Source organism: Cavia porcellus, unplaced genomic scaffold (assembly GCF_034190915.1).
Source record: "Cavia porcellus strain 051 isolate PalLab524CR breed Dunkin Hartley unplaced genomic scaffold, mCavPor4.1 scaffold_19, whole genome shotgun sequence".
NCBI classification, from domain to species: Eukaryota; Metazoa; Chordata; class Mammalia; order Rodentia; family Caviidae; genus Cavia; species Cavia porcellus.
The window spans coordinates 61,814,064-61,833,459 of NW_026947502.1; positions in this window are offsets into that span (position 1 = coordinate 61,814,064).

A 19,396-nucleotide genomic window follows, 5' to 3' on the forward strand; every position below is an offset into this window, starting at 1 on the left:
GGACAGAAAGGAAATTGTATTTGTCGTGTCCTCTGGGATTTCTTTGATGTTGGGAGTGATACACAGTTCTAAGTAAGTTACCATTGGGGACACAAATTGGGTCTTGATTTAGAGGCCTTAAAACCCTTGTCTTCCAGAAAGTTAAGGAAAAAATGGGCTGAGTGCTGCATATGTCCTTTGCAGGGCTGCAGAGGAGGAGGTCATCAGCATTCTGCATGAGGAAATGAGAGCTTCGGTCAGTCAGAGAGTACTCATCAAGTGCTTGTCCAGAAATGGGGACTGTCCCAGAACCCCTGTGGGAGAACTGTCCAGGTCAATTCCTGTGTGAAGTTAGAACTAGAATCAATCCAGTGGAATGCAAAGAAATTTTGAGCAGGAGGTAAGAGGGTTGTAAGGAAGGCATCTTTAAGGTCCAAGACTGACAAGTGTGTCAACGAGTATTTGATGTAGGACAGTGTGAGCGTTGGGAACCGGAGCACAGATAGCAATTACACTAGCATTACTCTTGTGGAGGACTTGTACTAAGTAGAAAGAACCATCATGCTTTTGGACAGGAAGAATGAGTATATTATGGGAAGAGTTGGTTGGGATCAATATTCCTGCCTCAGCAGGTTTGGCTGAGAGAGGGACACGAGTGGAGAGTACAGGGACCTCCGGCCCTTGCCATTTCTCTGCAGGCTGTTATCAAGGTCATGGAGAATTTGTAAGTGCTAAATTCAGGTCATGGGCTGGCATTGCCTATCCTGAATAAAATATGAGACATTTAGGCCAAATATCCCCCTTTAAAAGGCAACCCTAAGGAGCATCTGCCAGAATTTGAGAAATTTGAGAACCCATAGTAACTGATAAGACAGTGGTCGGGAGTCCACCCCCAAACAGGCCTAGGAACCCCAAAATCTTCTTGTGGATACGGCCTGGTCACATCAGAGAAGAGCCCGTGGGAGATTTCTGAGAGAGTAGACAGGTGTCCCTGCTCTAATGTCTACTGAAGTCCACCCCAGAGCCCTGCCAATCTTACTATTAGGTTGGATAATGAAATGTCCAGTGTTGAGTGGAGGGTTAGCAGGAAATGGCAAATGATGTGTGTGTGTGTGTGTGTGTGTGTGTGTGTGTGTGTGTGAGAGAGAGAGAGAGAGAGAGAGAGAGAGAGAGAGAGAGAGAGAACAAAGAGAGAGGGAGAGGGAGAGAGAGAAACAGGCAAGTTACAAAAGGGTGAGATAGAGGACCTCTGCCCCCATTGGGTGCCAAAGTGTTGGGGCAAAAGAAAGAACAGAAATAAGAGTATGAGAACAGCAGCACAGGTTTATTTCAGAGCAAACCCAAGAGGGGCTGTCCTGGCACTAGGAAATAGACCAGCTCACTCTTCTGTAGGCTACCAGGTCTTTAGAAGTCATGAACCTAAAAAAGGTGACCTGTGAAAGGAAAAAGTCACAAGGCACCTTTGGAGCCCTCAGGTTAAGTACAAAGGAATTGTGGCTATTCAGTACAAAGGACGTGACAATGCACAGGGAGTTGGGTGGTATTGTCAACAACAGGGCTGGATAACTATTGGGAGTGGTGGGGTGGAGCTGTGCATACTGGGCCTTCCTGACCAGGACACCTCTGTGGCAGGGGAATAGGCACAGCAAGTGGTCTCTGCCCAGGACTGGATGGCTTTCCTCAGTTATCACACATAGCACTAGATAGCTATTATCTGCAACCCCTCAGAATGCCTCTAAGTCACAAAGCAGTGTAAATATTTATTAACTACAGCACACTTCAGTGATGGGTGAGGCACCATACGTGAAATCTTGGCTTAAAACCTACAAATGCAAACTTCAGAGGCCAACTGATAGTGGCTGGGGCAATTCACTCTTTTTTCTGTCATGAACCTGAAAAAACATAGCTTGAGTGTGTTCACACTCTGAGTTTTTGTGGTTAATACTGAAGATAGCCTGATAAAGAGCCTTTTTCTGAAAAAGAAACAAGCATATAAATGCTAAAAGCTACTTGTACTTTTATGTGTGTGGTTTTATTTATAATTCTCTAACCAATCTAGGAAGTATATTTGGTTTTTTTCTCACTAAATGTATTAATAAATTCAGGCTGGAAAAGGTTACACAAATAACCCCATGATTGAATAGCTTGTAAGTGATAAAACCCATCTGTAAAGCCCCACTTTGGTCTCTGTGACTCTGTCACATAGATCAAAGAGGCTGTGCTGACCCTACTGAGAGTTAAGAGGAGGAGGGCCCCGCCCCCACACACAGCACTTTCCACAGTTTCTTCCCATCATAGTGATGAGAGCATCTACACTAAGATGCAGCATCTGTGGGAATACAAGACCTTGTCTTCTACAAGTTTGTATCCAGGAAGCCCAGCATGTGTGTTAGCACATGCAGTGGCTCAGTAAATTCTGATGAAATGAATACATTCAGAGTATAGAAACTAACTCAGAGCCAACCCTCCATTTTCTTGGAGTGACACAATGAAATGTTATTATATTAGCAAAACTTTCCATTAAATAAGAGAGAAAATGCTGCTGTTACTGGGTCAATGAACAGAAGACTCCTGGTGAGTACCATCCAGGGTGTGGCAGACAAAATTCTAGAAATATCTTCCAAGACTGAGAACCGTCATGTGAGGAGATGTCCCATGTTGTCTTCTATTGCATAGTTTGCCTTCAAATACAGAGATCTGGATGGTGCTGATCTACCTGTGAACCACCTTGATGGTTTTCTCTGAGAAGCAGTAGAAAGAAGTCACACAGGTTCGAAGCTTGAGGACTTGATGCACTGCTGATCCAAGGCCCTTGCGGCAGCCATTGGGACAACAGCCTTCAGTGTTGCCTTCACTGTCAATTAGGCCTGTGAGAAACTGAATCTGCCAACGACAGTGTGCTTGGAAGGGGACCCAAAACTCCAAAGAAAAATGGAGTAAACCAACACCTGACTTCATCCTTATGAGACCCTAAACAGAGACGCCAGCCATCAACCAGAGCTGTGAGCTGATGGAGCAGTGTGTGATGATTTGTTACACAATAATAGAAACAGACATCCTCAGCCATATGCTTTTATAAAGATTAATTCTTAAACAAATGATATTCACTATCCCCTGTAATGAAATTGTAACAAAAACTTTAAAGAGAGCCCTTTGGAGAACAGTATCCATCTGTTCCAGAGGTTCCACAGGAAAGAGCTTCATTATCTAATTATAAGCTTACATTATGCAGCTACAGCTCTTCCCGCCACATGACAGCAGCCATGCACTCTAAGCATGTAATGTATTCTGTGGGCTTTCATCCATATTAAAGAGGCAAATGCTTTTACTTGGGGGAAAGGGGGCTATTTTAATGATCTTTGGAAGATGCCAAGGCCTTTTTTGTGGCCTCCTTCAACTTCCTTTAAAATCTTGACTCAGACCCTGTCACTCTGAGAAAATATATGTGACTTTCTTTTCTTCTTTCATGTGTTTTGAGTTTAATAACATATGCTGTTTATATTTGGTTTCTATAGAGAGTTCCTTTTTGTCTTGTAAACAGTTGCAAAGATTTACCTAGAGCTGTGTGGGTTTTCTTTCTTTCTATCCGCCCACCACCTCCCCGCTTGGAAAGTCTGAATAATTCTGAGGATTACCAGCAGCTTAACTTCAGTCCTCTTGTAATAGATAAATGCACTTATTGTTTCGCTCTGGCTCTGCAGGATGGTGTGAAATTAACTCATCTTTCTTTCCAAAGTGAGCTCATGGTCCCTGTCTTAGTAGAGTCTCTGCTGCTTGGGCTTCCCTGGCTTGTCAAAAAGTTCGTATAAATGAATACTCAACATGAAACAAGGCCCAAAGATCAAGTTTCTCTTCTTCCAAAAGAGGTAGATATTTCTGGGAAGGAAAACTGACTTCTCCTTTTGAAGGATTCAAAAGATGACAGATATTTACTCAAATACGTGTTACAGTTTTGGTTATTATTATTCCCGTTTTTCAGGTAAGGGCCTTAACCCTCAAAGAAGTATAAAAACTTGTAAAAAGGTGTAATACTAAGGTAGAAGAAAGGTGTGGATCATGATCCAAGATGACTTCATGTTTCTGGCACTCAGAAAAGTGTTTATGTAGCCAGCAATGTAAAGTAATTATTTCCTCTTCAGACAAATGGTTCTCCTATCTCTGCTCAGTCCAGATGAGAGAAGTAGAGGAATATACAGATGCCAGCCCCATAGGCCAGCACTCCGTGTTTCCTGGGAAGGTACCATGAATGAGCTCCAGGTGACTGGGAGGGACAAAGCAGCTGTGACCTCTGCACTGTCCCGCTGGACCTTCTATAAAATGCCTCTGCTCTGCTGCACTTGGGGAGATTGTGGCTCAAGGCGTCTCCTTGGAGCTGCCTGGAGGCATCACTTTTCCTGTTTACCCACATATATGTCCTCCTTTGGTTTGGTTAGAGGTGAGCAGACTGACCTTGAGCACCTGAGGCTAAATGTCCAGTGATGCTAAGTAGACAGAAATAGATATACAGAGAGAGAGACAGCCGTGCTCTCAAGGTGTGGCAGGAAGTCGCCAAGAAAGAGGAGCACAAAGCAGCTTCTGGAAGGAGTGTTTGGCAAGGAGACTCAGAAACTGAGGTGCCTACCCTGGGGTGATTTTGGGCTTTCGAGGTCCTGCTAGAGATAGAATCAGTACATGATAGACTGGACTTCCCACTATGTCAGTATTCTCAGAGGAGGCAGTGGGTGTCTCCTGGGCTATTGCTTTTGGTTTCTGTTTCCCTGAGAGGAGGGAGGTGGGTATCTTTGGGCTTATGAGACCCTTAGGCCTCTTAGAAGCCCTTATTGTTTTCTTTTATCAAGGCTTCTGTGCTGCTGCTTACGGTCTGGCAGCTGTCTTCTGTCTTTTGGAGATGTGGAAGATGAAGAGCTTTGAGAAGTCTGGAAGTCCCAAGACTGAGGAAGACTGAAATTCATTTGTGAGATTGGTGAAAGCAGACAGTTGCTTGGGGTTCCAAACGAGCCTAGGGGTTCCCTTTTACCCTGCTTTATGGTTTAGTAAAGGGGCCTCACAATAACATCAGAGTCTGGGATCCAAAGCCCACAGAATCCTACCGTTCCCAGGAACTCTCGAACCTGTCTTCAGCCCTTGGGTACCTCTGTGGTTTGGATAGCTTTTCACATTCCATCCCCACCCTCCTTCTCCTTGGGTTGGGTGAAATCCCAGGTACTTTACACGTCCTTGGCAGAGCTGAGTCTTTTTTTTTTTTTTTTTTTTTTTGGCACTTTGTATGACTTTTGAAGAAGTGTTCTGATAGGAGGTCAGAACTCTGTAGGCTCAGATTTGTGTGCCAGGAGTTCATCCGGGCACTGAAGCAGGGTGCAGCCACGCCCTCAGGCAGGAAAAGCTTGTAGATCCGGGGCAAGAGCTTCCCCTAAAATTGTAGGAAAAGTCTGAAACCCTGTGACAAGGGAAGCCAGGTATATTGCGTTTTTGCCTTGTTTGGGGTCCTCTCACTGGACTGAAAGAGGTCTTGGCATGCAGAGGCATGCTGAATGCAGAAGAAGCCATCCTCTAGCTCTAGGCTGCTAACCAGGCTCCTGAGGCTGGCAGAGGCTGAGTAGAGAGCAGAGGTTGGGTACGGAGGGGTGAAGTGTGACTGTGATTCATTGAAAGCTCATAGGTCTTGAATGGTTTGGTAATCTCTTCCTCCTCCTGTCAAAAAACAATAATTAACCACCAAATTGCCACACCAAGCTCTCACTTCTCTGCAACACTGAGTGTTCTCAGGAATGCTGTATTCTGAGCCAGACAGCCAGCAAGCCCAGGTGAACAACACCAACCTAACATCACATCTAAAGACAGCAGTCAACACGACTTGGGCAGAACACAGGAAATGGCTTTACAAAACCATGAACCCCACAATCTCCCCTAATGCAAAATGATATTAAATGCTGGCAGTAGCCATCACTTAGTGAATGGTTTTATTGATGAATCTCCAAGAGTGACCCCAAAAAAATCTGTAGCAATGATATTTACTATAGAACCCTCCAGTCTGGCACACGCAGGCCTCCAGAACCCAGAAGCAAACCAGTACTAGGTTGGTAGTCCCGATGCAGAAAACAGATGAAATAAATATGGGAAGAAACAGCACCGAGGAGGTTTAGAAGGCAGCTTATTACACTGATGAGTTCGACTAGAATTTACCCCTAAAGAGTCAGCCCTGCGTGGCAGGGTTTCAGGGCTTTTAGGGGGAAACAAGGGGGAGGTGGAGGGGCATATTCAGCTCATTATGATTGGAAGGTTGGGTGGCATCTTGGGTTGCTAAGGGAGTTTAAACATTTTAGGTTACATTGTAAGGTCATCAGCTATACAAAGAGTGGGTCACACAGAGGAAGAAATGTCCTTTTACATTTTAAGTTACATTGCAAGTTCCTAAGTTATACAAAGGCAGTAAGGACAGAGGTTGCACAAAGGAACATTTCAGGTTACATTTTAAGGCCATCTATTAGTCAAGCTTACACAAAAAAAGGAATGTTTTAATATCAGATTGGTCCAGACATGTCCACTTGATCTTGGCAGGCTTTTATTTAAAACTGTAATTTCCCCTTCAGTCTCGGGTCCCTGGTTTATGTACTGGGAGCTATGGACTTTTTCAAGCTGACTGGCAGGGCACAAGTATTCTAGTTTTGGAGAGGTCCTCAGGTGCTGCTCGACCTCTTCTAGAGACTCTCCTGGGACAGGATACTGTTTAACTTTCACAGATTGTGCTCATGCTAGTACCTTGATTTGGATGTGGGGCTATTGACAGCCAATGAAGAAGTGTCCTCGGCCCAGACTCCAGGCCATCTGTCACTCCGCGTGGAGGAGCAGGGTTCTTTCTATCTTTGTCATGAGTAGATTCCATTCCTTTTCTCAGGATACCATGAGGGTAAGCACTAAGGCGAGAGGAGGCAATTAGAGTCTCGGCTGGCTGCTCTCCCCAAAGGTGGTATTTGCACACAGAATGAGGCATCTGGAGAATGGGTGGGTGGACTTGAATGGGACTGAAGGCTTTGTTTCCCTTTTGGTTGGCCTAGTGACCAGAATCCTAGTAACTGACCCTCTCTACCCAAGAAAGGTGTTTGGTGACCAGTTGTAACCATGAGTCAAGGTAGTAAACCTGTCAAGGTTACGAGGGTTCCTAGTGACCGTTATCCAGACTTGATAGATGACAGTCTTGTTTAATGAGTCTTCAGAAGTCCAAACCACCCCAAGAAGGATGAGTGGATCTCACAGAAGCTAAGAAGCTTCCTGGGGGTCAACTTGACACCATAATCCTCGGAGAGCCCATTCTTGAAGTTTCTTAAGGCACAGTCTAGGAGCGTGAACTGCTCTGAGTCCCACCCATGTCCTCCCCATGAGACCCTGCCATGCACAGTGGAGGGAGAGGGAGCAGAGGGTGTAACAGGAGAGGCCACTCACTTCATCTTTCTCTGCCTGCTCTCCTCACAGAGATATTCCAGAGCCCCTTAGCACTGGCTGGCCAGTGACCCTCACTTTTTCCAGAACCCAGAGTCTGACACTGCTTTAAGCTGTGTGAGTTTATTACAAACCGTGGATCAGGAGCCCACCACCACTTGGGCCCTTTGTTCAGGTCAGAACCTCCCTGCGCTCTCATGCACACACAGGTGTACAACTTCTCCAGCGGCTACCCAGTTTCAGCTGTAGTCTTGGGGGCCAGGGTTTCCCCACCATCAGTACATATTCAGGTAGGGGCTGGGAGGTGATCAGGTTCCTCTTCTACTTTTTGAGGGGGCCCTAGTCTTGACCAGTCCCCAAAGATTCCCTGCCACGGTTCAAACATGCTTGAGTGAGTGTTCTCTCTTCAGCTTTGGCAGCGAGGGTCTGAGGGACAGGAGGTCCACCTGCCCCATGGAAGCCACTCCACACTGTGGGCAGGATGCCAGCCACGCTCTGAGCAGAACCACATCCAGAAGAAGTGAGCCTGTTGCTTGTGGGCAAACACCTGTTTCAACTGCAGGACCTGGTGTCCACTTCCCAGTCAGTGGTCTAGAAGTGTTGCAGAAGTTCTGTAAGTAAGAGAAACACTCATGAAAGAATTCCAGGAAGGACCATTTGTGTGCCACCAGGAGGTTCAGGAACTGAGGTCCTGAAGCTGAGTTCCCCACCCTGGGGTGCTTCAGGGTTTCTGAAAGCCTGCTGGAGAGATGGTCACCATGTGATGGGCTGGAAAGCAGAAGGTGGTTTTCAGGGGCAGAGGAGGGCTGCAGAGATGCAAGGAGCAGTTAGCTGAGCCTGCTGGGGTTTCCCACCGGGTTGCCTTTAGTTTCTGTTTCCCGGAGAGGAAGGGCTTAGGTTTCTTTAGGCTTTTGGCTCAAAGGAAATCAGCACAAAAAAATCAAGGCATCAGAAACATGGCTAGAGGCCCATCTGAAGGAGACCAGGCCTGAGACAAAGATGCAGTGCCCAGGTCTACCTGCTCCTTCTAGAAGGATAAAGGGTGACTTGGGAATATACTGTAATTAGCACCCTTGGTGCATGGGCGACCGGAGACTGGACCCCTCCCCTCCTCCAGTGTCTTCCTATTGGATCGATATTAGTGCCATGGCTGTACCTGTAATCCTAGAGGGTGACTGCATTGTGACTTTGCCATGTAAACCCGGCCCGACGAGGAGCCACAGGTGACTTCTAGCCCATTCAGGATCTCTCCCGGAAACATGGGAGCTACTTTCCTCTTCTTATGTCCCAAAAGCTCTACTAGTTTCCTTTGATTCATGACTTCATTCCTCCATTGTGAGAGCATGAAGTCTGCATATTTGAACTGACTGGCTGGGAGTCATATTCTCCTAGATCAGTAACTTTAAATCCTCTACAGTGGCTCCTTATTGCCTCCAGGTTGACTCATCGGCTGTGTGATGTGTTTCTCTCTTGACATTTACAGGAAATATATTACAGCAGAACCTGACCATTTCCTTGGTCTGCACCTAAATGTATCAACAACAAAATCTTTAAACTCTTGTACATTTTTAAGCCGGGCCTCCTCCTGGAAATATCTTGTTCTGTATTTCCTTGATAATTGAGCTCAGTGCTGTTTGATGTTGTATCTATGCTTACAGTTCTTAAAATTAAATAAAACTCAAGATTCTGCTGCTTAGTCACACTGGCCACTTCCCAATGCTATGCTGGCCACAGTGGCCAGTGGGCTCTGCTGGATACAGCAGGAATGGGAGCTCACCCACCCTCACGATGGGCTCTTTTGGACCACACCACCACAGAACCACAAGAACCATAGTGAGCACGGATCATGTGTTGAACACAATGTGAGACACATTTTACAAGGAAATATGCCTTGCTGAGCCTGAGTCCAGAATGTCTCAGAGTTTATAGTTTTTATTTGATGCTACTTCAATCATGTTTAAAATGTGGATTTCCCGTGTGCGTGTGTTGGGGCCCAGTGAGATTATAAAGCGGCAGAGGGCAGCAGTTGCTGTCTGCCTTTCACGGAGAAACACCGTGTGTACAGGGTCAGGGTTCTTCAAATGCCAAGGAGTGAAGCAGTGAGCCAAAGGGGGAAGTTAGGACAGATGGACTGGAAATATGGAGATGGATAGTAGCTCCTGGATCTCCACAGGGGTTATGGACTGGTGGCCTCATGGGGCCCTGATCTAGCGCTATGCAGAGGTAAACAGAGCACAGAATTGCTCAGTTGTTTAGTGGTCACCTATTACAGATGGCTCTGTGGTTTTAAATGACCATTTGGGTCTCAGGCTTTTAACTCAGTTCTTCCACTTGTTAGGTTTACAGGAGACCAGGATTTCATGAGTGTTATGGATTAAAAACTGATGGTCAATTTAACACCGGCTCAATTAAATCAGCTTGGTGCTGTGTATATATGGTTCACCTGAGGAAAATTGCCAGCCTTAATAGAGACATGGAGAGAAAGAGTAGAGCATTGTGGGTTCTCCTAAAAGTTGCTGTTTTGAGCTATTGGTTCTCCTTGAGGAGCTTGTCATGCTGGCTTTCCTGATATGAATTCAGCCATTATCATCAGAGGAGCTCTGGACCTATTTGGTGAGAGTGGCCGTGGTTCACTTTTGGGGAGCTCTGGTTCTTATACTGAGCATTACTTCTGCTCTGGAGGGGAAGATGTGTGCTGTTTAATCTCTAGGAGAAACTCCTCATGCTGGCTTTCTGGCATGTACTCTACCGTTCTCATCGTCAGAGGAGCTTGGGACCTCCTTGTCGCTGAGGATGGCTGTGGTGCTTTCAGGGCAGCCCTGGTTCTTATTTTGAGCATGACTTCTCGGCTCCAGTGTAGAACACTCAGCCTACTGGCACAGCTCCTTCACCCTGCTGGCATAGATATTCTGGCTTCCACTGCTGATCTTTCAACCTTCCCAATGCAGACCCATAAAACAGACTGGCATGAGTCCTTGTCATGGGCTCTAGACCTCCAGAGGGACTTGTGGGAGGCACTGTCATGGGCTCTAGGTTTTCATCTGGACTCACGTAGGACACTGTGGGATTCAGGCCCTTGACTGCATACTGAATATTCTGAGTCTTTAGTGTTGTAGACAGATTTCCTGCACTTTCTTGTGTTTAACTCTGGGTGACCATCATAAATAATATTATAAATTCTGTGTCTTGTAATTGTTCTCACAACCCCTGACTAAAATAAAGAGGAGCTGGTTAAATTTGCATTACAATATCCTCAAAATCTGAGAAGGTATTAAGGAGAGGAGGCACTCCCTGTATTGGTGGATGGGCTGCATTCCCTGCAGTTCATTCTTTTCTAAAGTCCTACTCACAGGCTCTTGTTAATCAGTATCAGTGTCCCTAGTCACTCCCCTCTCGACCCCAGGACTCTCCACTAACCAACTGGTATATGCATAAGCCAGCTAACTAAATGACTACAATAGCTACTCTGGAAAATTTTAATCATCACAACCTAAGAGTATGACATGCCAGCTCAGGCATGCTTGAGGCTAAAGATTAATTCAGTAATAGCCCCAAACCAGCTCTGGCCTGTGCTCAGAGAGCTTCCAGTGAGGCTTTCTGCCTCACTAAGTGCTGAGCTCCTGAGAATCCGCAGTGGGCTCTCTAGAAAGGAGCTCCACATCTGCTACGAATCACCCTCCAGCTCCAGCCTAGTGTGATTCATCTGAATAATTATCACTAGTACAATCCAATTGTTTTGCCTCCTGCTTAGATAGTGAACTATCAAAGAACTCTGTTGCGTTTTTCCTCTTAGACAGCTACCCCTTAGAAGAGTGTCTAGCATTGGATAGGAACACTTTACTTGCTTAAATAGTTTTGCTTTTTTTCTTAAATAGATTTTGTTTTCATTTTGGAAGTGTAAACAATAGTCAGTCTTTGGAGATGTTATGTAAGGTTCCATATCTGACCCTCACAATATTATCTCTAACGTTTTTTTTTAAAATCTCTTCTGGGGCAAGAGGATTGGACAGTTTACCGACTTAGGGAGGTCCTGTCTCAAAAATCAAAAACAAAAAACAAAAAACAGAAAGAAATTTAAAAAGGTTTGGAGGTGTAGCTCATTGAGAAGGAACCTCAATAGAATGTAAAAAATAAAAAAATAAAAACATCAATCCCTATGGTTATCCTGAGAAAAGTACTGTCTTGCTTGTATCTGTCAATGCAAAACAAATGGAATATGGTGATATTTTTCCAAAAAATTTAAGACAACATGAAATAGTACATCAAATATATGGGCACTAAAAGCAGCAGATCTAATTTACAATTCTTTTTCTGGCATCATGTCATTATTGTATCTTTTTTCTCAAGAGTACTCATCTACAAAACGGGTATAAATATGTCTAGCTCACAAGATTTCCAAAAGAATTAAATAATATATGAATATCAAACACCTGACAATGCTAAATATATTATCAATGCCTTAGCTTTTTCAATATTTGATAATTGAAGACCCTTTTATTTCCTATGATGTCCCTATTTTTCTGGTAATACTTTATTTTTATTTTACAATTTAAACTTTGAGAAATGTATTCACATCCACAATTTCTTAAAAGTCCTTTTTATGAGTGCATTCCATATGAAATACACAAAATTATTAACCCATGTTTTTGGGGGGGGATACTAATAATCTTATTACTTCAAGCCATATCTTTGCTTTGCTTACTTCTTAAACATCTATATGTTTAAATATGATTGCTGAATAGTGGTCACTCATCCCCACAGTGGCAAATTTCAGGATAACCTTAAGCAAGCTTATGTGTAATGGAGATCTATTATGTATCTATATGTGACTATTTGTTATCCAGTACTTTACTTTCTGATACTTGGCTCAGCTTCTTCTCCCCTTGCAGGGCCTTAGCTGTGTCTGCACAGAGTATAGCTGACTGTCAGCTGCTACAACAGGCATCTGTCTTGCACATTGAGGATACATTGTTGCCTATAATCCTCTGCAGCCCTTAATTCTAAATTACTTTTGAAATATTTGTGTAATTTTAGGCCAGTAGGTTAAAACTGTAGCACTATTTTGGCAGACAAAGTGTTGCTAAAGACCTCTTCTAGTGCACACTGTAGAGTTTCATCATATAACGGACTCACTTTTTGTGAGTCCTTGAACACATAGCAAATTAGAAACTATCCCTTAATTAGCTGAAGTTTATCTGCTTTTTAGAAGTTTAAAATCCTACATTTCATTTGCATTGTGTTCTGACTGGATTGGTTATTTTTTGTTTTGTTTTATTTTAAATAGATTAAGACAAAAGAGGACAGAACAAAGCAGATCAGAACAGAACAATGTAAGCAGCACAGCACTTCACCACAAGAAAACCGGATATTAACAGTAGCTACCATAATGTCTCTTTTTTTTGATATAGTTGAGCATACCTTCATATGCAATAGTATCAAACATAACAAAATAGTATAAAACCATTCAAGAGAATGAAAGTATTACAGGGCATTCACCAAATAACAGAAAATGAACAATGCCTACTATATTATCTCCTTCTTCATAAAAAATTTGTTTAGACTATCACACATATTAAAATCCAATATGATACAACATGATAGAACCAATGGAAACAGAAGAACAAAAGCATGGTAGGACTTCAAAGCAAGATGATATTAAATCAGCAATGGCTATTATAATGTTTTAGCTTTTCTTCAAAATAGCTGTTCATATCATCACACATAATAATATCAAACAAAACAGAATAAAATCATTCCAACTAATGAATGGAAACATTATAAGGCTTCAAAGCAATGAAATGGGGAATCATGATTACTGTGAACTCTTATGTACAATTACCATTTCTTACACTAAGGAGATTATGCAGTATTTATACATGTGAGTTTATTTTGCTTATGAGTATGGTCTCAAGTTGCGTCAATTTATTTATAAATGTCTCAATGTGATCATTCTTTATAGCTGAGTAGTATTCCATTGTATTAAAAATACCACAATTTTTATCCATTCCTTAGTTGATGGACACTTGGGTTGTTTCCAAGATCTGGCTATTACAAATTGTGCTGCTATAAACATGGGTGCACATATGTCACTGTGGTTTGATGTTTTCAGTTCTTCTGGGAATATGCTTAGAAGTGGAATAGCTGGGTCAAATGGGACTTCCAATCCCAGCTTTTTCAGAAATGTCCAGACTGACCTCCACAGTGGTTGCACCAGTGTAGACTGGCCTGGTTATTAAGATACTCTGATGCCTTAGCTTCGTTTCTTTATTATTTCCTTTTTAGAGGAAGGAATCTCTCCTGGTGAAAGTTGTCACACTCCTGCAAATGGCAATTAAAAATAAACACCCAGGTGGCATTCCATTCTCCACAGAGTTCTAGAGGCATGGCAGAAAATCTTTGCCAATAGGATTGCTTTAAGGCTCATGAGGCAAAGACGCTGTCTCAGATTATCTTGGGGACTCAGAAGGATCAAGAGGGTCCTTAGGGCAGAGGACAAAGGGCCCCATGGAGGAAGCTGGGCCCAGAGCAGGGAAGGTGGCTTGGCCCATCCAGAGCGGGCTGTGGGAGCCTGTGGCCGAGTGCACTGCAGCACCCTGACTATGGTGAGGAAGCCCCATTCGGGGTGTCTGACTCCAGGGCTGGAAAATAAAGTTTCCACTGGTGATGAAGACCTGAAAGTCATTAAGTTGGTAACTTATCATGGATGTGATGGGAAGGCCACACCACACAGGCAATGGAGCTTTTCTTTTTTAATTGTTTTCAAGTCAAATACCCAATGAAACTCTGAAAGCGATGAACCTTCCATGTGGAGGTGGGCTTCTTGTTTGTTTACCCGCATGTTTTCTTGCCACAGAATTGCACCTGAGTGTGTGAGCTGGGGAAACTCTTTCTGTCCTTGGAGGAAGTTGGTACAAAGTGAGTCTTCTGGCTGCAACTGCAAACATGTGCTGTCTGCTGACTACATATGTACATATTTCTTTGTTCAGTTTTAAACCGATCCTGAGCTATTATATGAAGCTTTACTTTATACCTAGATGGAAAGATAATTTAAGGACATTTTTCATAAGCCAAAGTGATTTGTTTACTGGTAGGCATGAGAGAGTTTACTGGATACCTAAATGATGGTTAATGATACCAGTTTTAGGGCTGCAGGCAGGGCTTTCCTGCAGGGCACAGGAAAGACAAGTCTGCATTTTAAAACAGTCCAAGTGTCCTATAAAGCACTTGAGGTTCTCTCCTAGGGGATAAAAATTATTCTCTGTTCATCAGCTCAACTAGCTTTTCTTAATAGTGCCACTTTGATTATTACATTGAATGAGCAACACTGCAAAGGCTCTGCTCACCCCAAGGTCCTGTGCAGATGTGTGTCTGGAACCTTGCAGACATCTCATTGTTCCATTTGCCTTGGCTGTTGCCACTGACTAGTTTCGCTGCATCTGGGTGCTGGGCATGGATTCCAAGGTTCTTCCCGCTGTAAACGCTGACAGAGACTGGTTTTGTACTGATGAACTCTGCATCACACACAGAAAAACAACATGAGCAGAAATTAACACTCTCGTTAATTCAAAGCCATCCAAAGAAACCTTCTCTGAGCCTAGGTGGGTTACCTTCTCTGTGTTCTGTTAACAAGCCTGGCAAAAGGTGACAGTCTGCAGAGTGTCTATTTTATTCAAAACATCTACTTATAGGCTTGTTTCTCTCTCTCTCTCTTTTTTAGTTGTAGACTTTATTACTCTTTCAAATTTTTTTACTTTTTTGTTTTAAAAATACAGAAAAAGGACAAAAACGATACTGAATTTCAAAACAAAGTAATGGAAATTAACACTAATATATTGTATATTGTTCTCTTCAAAATAGTTGTTCACATTCTAAGATTTAGGCATAAAAATGACCAAACATTCAAACTACGAAAACTCAAACTATTCTTTTTGATAAACTAACAGAGATGAGTAGGATAGCTATCTACAAACTCCTCATGGTACAGATCAGCTCTCAGTTGTTTTGGAACCTGACTAAGCCTATATAGACTCTACTTATGTATTTGCTGACCATATCCCAGGATATTCTCCATTCCTGTAAGGTGCTTTAGTGATTTCAAGTGGGAATATGAACACCTTTTTAGAGGACTGTCAGATATCTTCTCTAGTCGAGCAGAATGTCCACATAAATGTGTCATCCCTTTCCCCACCAGTAAAGGGCTCTTCCTGATGCCTAGCTTCCTGCTTTATTGATTTCAAACCCATCAAAATCCTGTAACATGCATAATGATTTCATATAACCTTTGCCACCTGTATAAAAAACATTGAGTTCATGCCTTTTATGACAGGCTAAGTGTATAGTAGACTTTTAGATTATTACTGATTAAGCCACTATCTGCTAGGGATTTTACTTTCAGAAGAGTTGCACCTGTTTGCCGAGGGAGAATACCTTTGATAACTAAATAGAAGGCAGAGAAGATTCAAAAAATGAAAAAGTAATGTTGTGTGTATAGAGTGATTGCCTGTGGAACGAGTATTTTTCTTACAGGCTAAAACCCAAATAAGTATGCTTTTGATGAGAACCATTCTGGTCCTCAGAGGCATGGTTTGGACACCATGCCTTTAACATGTGTCAAAACTGTGTGATTGTAGGTATTTGAAACTGTTTTCCTGAATCTATTTTAATGATTGCTTACTCAGTAAGTAATGCAAAATTATGCAGAAGTGTCACGTTAGCTTAAGGAGAGTAGTCTGAACATTCCAGTGATATAAAAAAGACCCGGAAAGCTTAGCCTTGGCCTGGGTTGAGCACCAGAATCAACATGCAGCTTTAACTGAGTCATTTTTAAAAAACTCAATTTCCTCATCTATTAAACTAACAGAAAGTATGCCCAACTCAAATTATATAGGGTTTTGAATATTCTAAAAAGATTATGTAATTTTTCCTCTTCCTGACTTATATATATTTAGTCATGTGGTCCCACATGGTGAGGAATATACAATCAGGTGGACAATTAAATAAGGCTGAATTAAGAAGCATGTGATGATTCCTGTCTCAGAGGGAAGGGCAGAGCCCTTTTACCACCGCGATTCCTGTCACGGGCCCAGAACCCACGATCCTTTGTGGTTCACGACATTTCCTACTTAATCCATCAGTGTGTTTTATCAAGGTAAGAATTCCTCACCTGCCCAGCACTGTCTCTGAGCACCAGTAGAAAGCCACACTCTCACCCTGTGTCTCATCCCTTCTTAGAGTCTGAATGCGGCGGGTTGCTGAGTGACGTGTTTCGTATTCATTCACGTGTCGTTTCATTCTTCTGTGAGACAACCTTAGGGAGTCTCGATAAGTCACTAGGGCTTAGGGTAATAGTGTCTGGCATATCTTATAAATACTGTGAGTTTTATTCCTTCTTTAAGAATATGGACTACATACAAAAACTTCTTAAGTTCTTGAATTACTGGCTCAGAGAGGGAACTGTCAGTGTCCCATTTTCCTATCGCAGTGACAGTCACCACCACAACTTCAGCTACAACTGCTCATCCATACTCATGGCCTGACTGTTATCCCGGATTGCTTTGCATTTAAAATTGCCAATGCTTATCCTGCTTCCTCGCCCATGTATTATTTCCTTATATTTCTCTTCCTTACTACTGCTTATTCCCTTCCAGGCTACACTTCCACCTTATCGATAGGTCCCTGCTGTCTCCCCTTCCTCCTGAGGGTCCATGACTTCCGCCTGCAAGCTTTCACACTGAGCTCTTCCGTTCTGCTCTTCATACTGTTTCTGTACATTAATCACTTACGGCTTTTAAGTATAACCATAAAGTAGTACACCCCACATTTATGTAACAAATACTTCTTTTTGCAGTATTTCAAATTAATTATAGTATATCCAAGCCAAAAGTTAAAACAATATTCTACAAAAATGTATTTTATTTTAAATTCCTTTTTCTTACAGTAGGATGGACATAATAAATAATATTCCTATCCCCTACTCAAATTGAAAAATGTTGAGAAACACAGGAATCAAGTAGGCGGTGCATAACACCAAACTTGAATAAGACAGCCAGGCTTTAGGTATACACCGACCTACACAAATACAAAACCTTTTCCTAGAGTTCTACTCTCATAAAATTTATGGCATTGAGGATCAGAGAAGAATCAGGGCTTCTCGAAGGGTGTGGGGAGGGAGTCACATCCTCATTTCCTTTTAAAAACCTCCTTGATCAAATATATAATTTATTATACCAGAGAAAGGAGTAAGTATGGAAACCAGAATGTTAGAGTAATATAAATTCCATCATTATGAAATCATATTACAAGAAATGAAGAGTCACCTACTGTATTCAAGCTTGTCAGAATATTATTTCATCAAGTGTTTTATTGTGAGAAACACTGACATATCCTTTAAAGGTTAAAACTAAAACAATGGGAATTGTTGAATTTAATCAAGGAATAATAAGGAGAATAAGTAACTAAAAATAAATTATTTATTTACCTGTATTTCTTTTTCTTTTTTATCCTGTGTTTCTTATGATAACAGTGAAGACCCCTTTAAACTCACTATTTGATAAGTACGTATTATTGTAGAATTGTTTCTTATATGTGAGGCTCTGAAATGTTGCAAAATAGTTATCATAAGCCTGCAGAACTTATTGATACAGTGAAACAAAGGAAAGTGAAAGCATGAATTGTCATGCAAATCCTGTACCTATGATAGGTCACTTTTAAATCTGGAACATAGCAAGAGTATCTTTCTCCAGCATCACTTTGTTATGCACTTACTCGTATTTCTGTCCTCCGTGTGAGATGTCTAGCGTTCCCTGGGTATCTTTCCCTCACCCATCTCCTGCCAGCCATTTCGCCCACTTCCTGTCTCTCTCCCTCAGGCACAGCAGTCTTTTGCTCTCTGGCCACTTCTACTCACCCGACGCATATCCTTGCTCTGTGCTACTCTTTCTTAAATCTGAACATATGTGCTAGGGAAGTCTTCATCGCCAGTGTCACTTTTTCCAAACAATGCTCAAATATCTCTACTGCAGAAACTATCCTCTTATTAAAGTCACCCTGCCTCATAGCAGCTCATGAACTCATGGTACACTCAGATTCTCACAGCCCTGGTGTACCGTGATTTATCTTTTGGGTCCCATTGCATTTCCTCACTAAAGCAAGTTCTTTTTCACTTGCTTGTTTTCTTGCTCCTTGTCCTGTGGCATACATAATTTAGGCAACTTCTTACTTGAAATTCTTCACAGTCTCAACAAGATTTTCAATCTTTCCCTTTCTCCTCTTCCATTTAAAATTGGACAGTTTTTGAAGAATCCTGATATAATTCTTCCAAAATCACGAAATTTTCTGCTGTAATGGTTATATCTATTTTATTCCTCACTATATAATCTGTATACCCACCTCAGTCTGCAAAAAAGCTCCATAAATACCTGCTAAGAGAAGCAGTGAGTGCTCTGGATGTTCACCAACAAACTGTGCTGTGACAAAGCAGAGATCCTGGTGGTGACAACGGCACTGCTGCTTGCACCTGCTCCTCCGTGTCTTCCTCTGCTTCACACACTCTTTACCTCTTCACCTTCGTGTTACAAATGCCTGCCCCATCTTTTCTCCTGAGACTTTCCCTTACCTTGCCCAAGGCTTGATTCACTTCTTTGAATCTGAGTGTTTTTGACCTTCATGGCTTGCATATTTCTAAATAATATGCTAACTATGGCCAAGTTGTTAAATATTTAATTAATATTTATATCTTCAGCTACCACAACTTCATCAAAATTCTCCATTGCAGTGATTATTCTGTGTTTTTTTAATTTATTCATCATGTTTTATTCCATGATAAAGTTTCAGATAATGCACAAAGAGCCAAGGAAGTAACAGTGAATAGAATAGATATGGCCTTTTTTTTTTTTTTTGCCAAAAATTGGGTAACCACATAGAGAGCAAATAAAAGCAAAATTTTTATTAAATAATCATGCAGTTTCTGATCTAGAAAAAA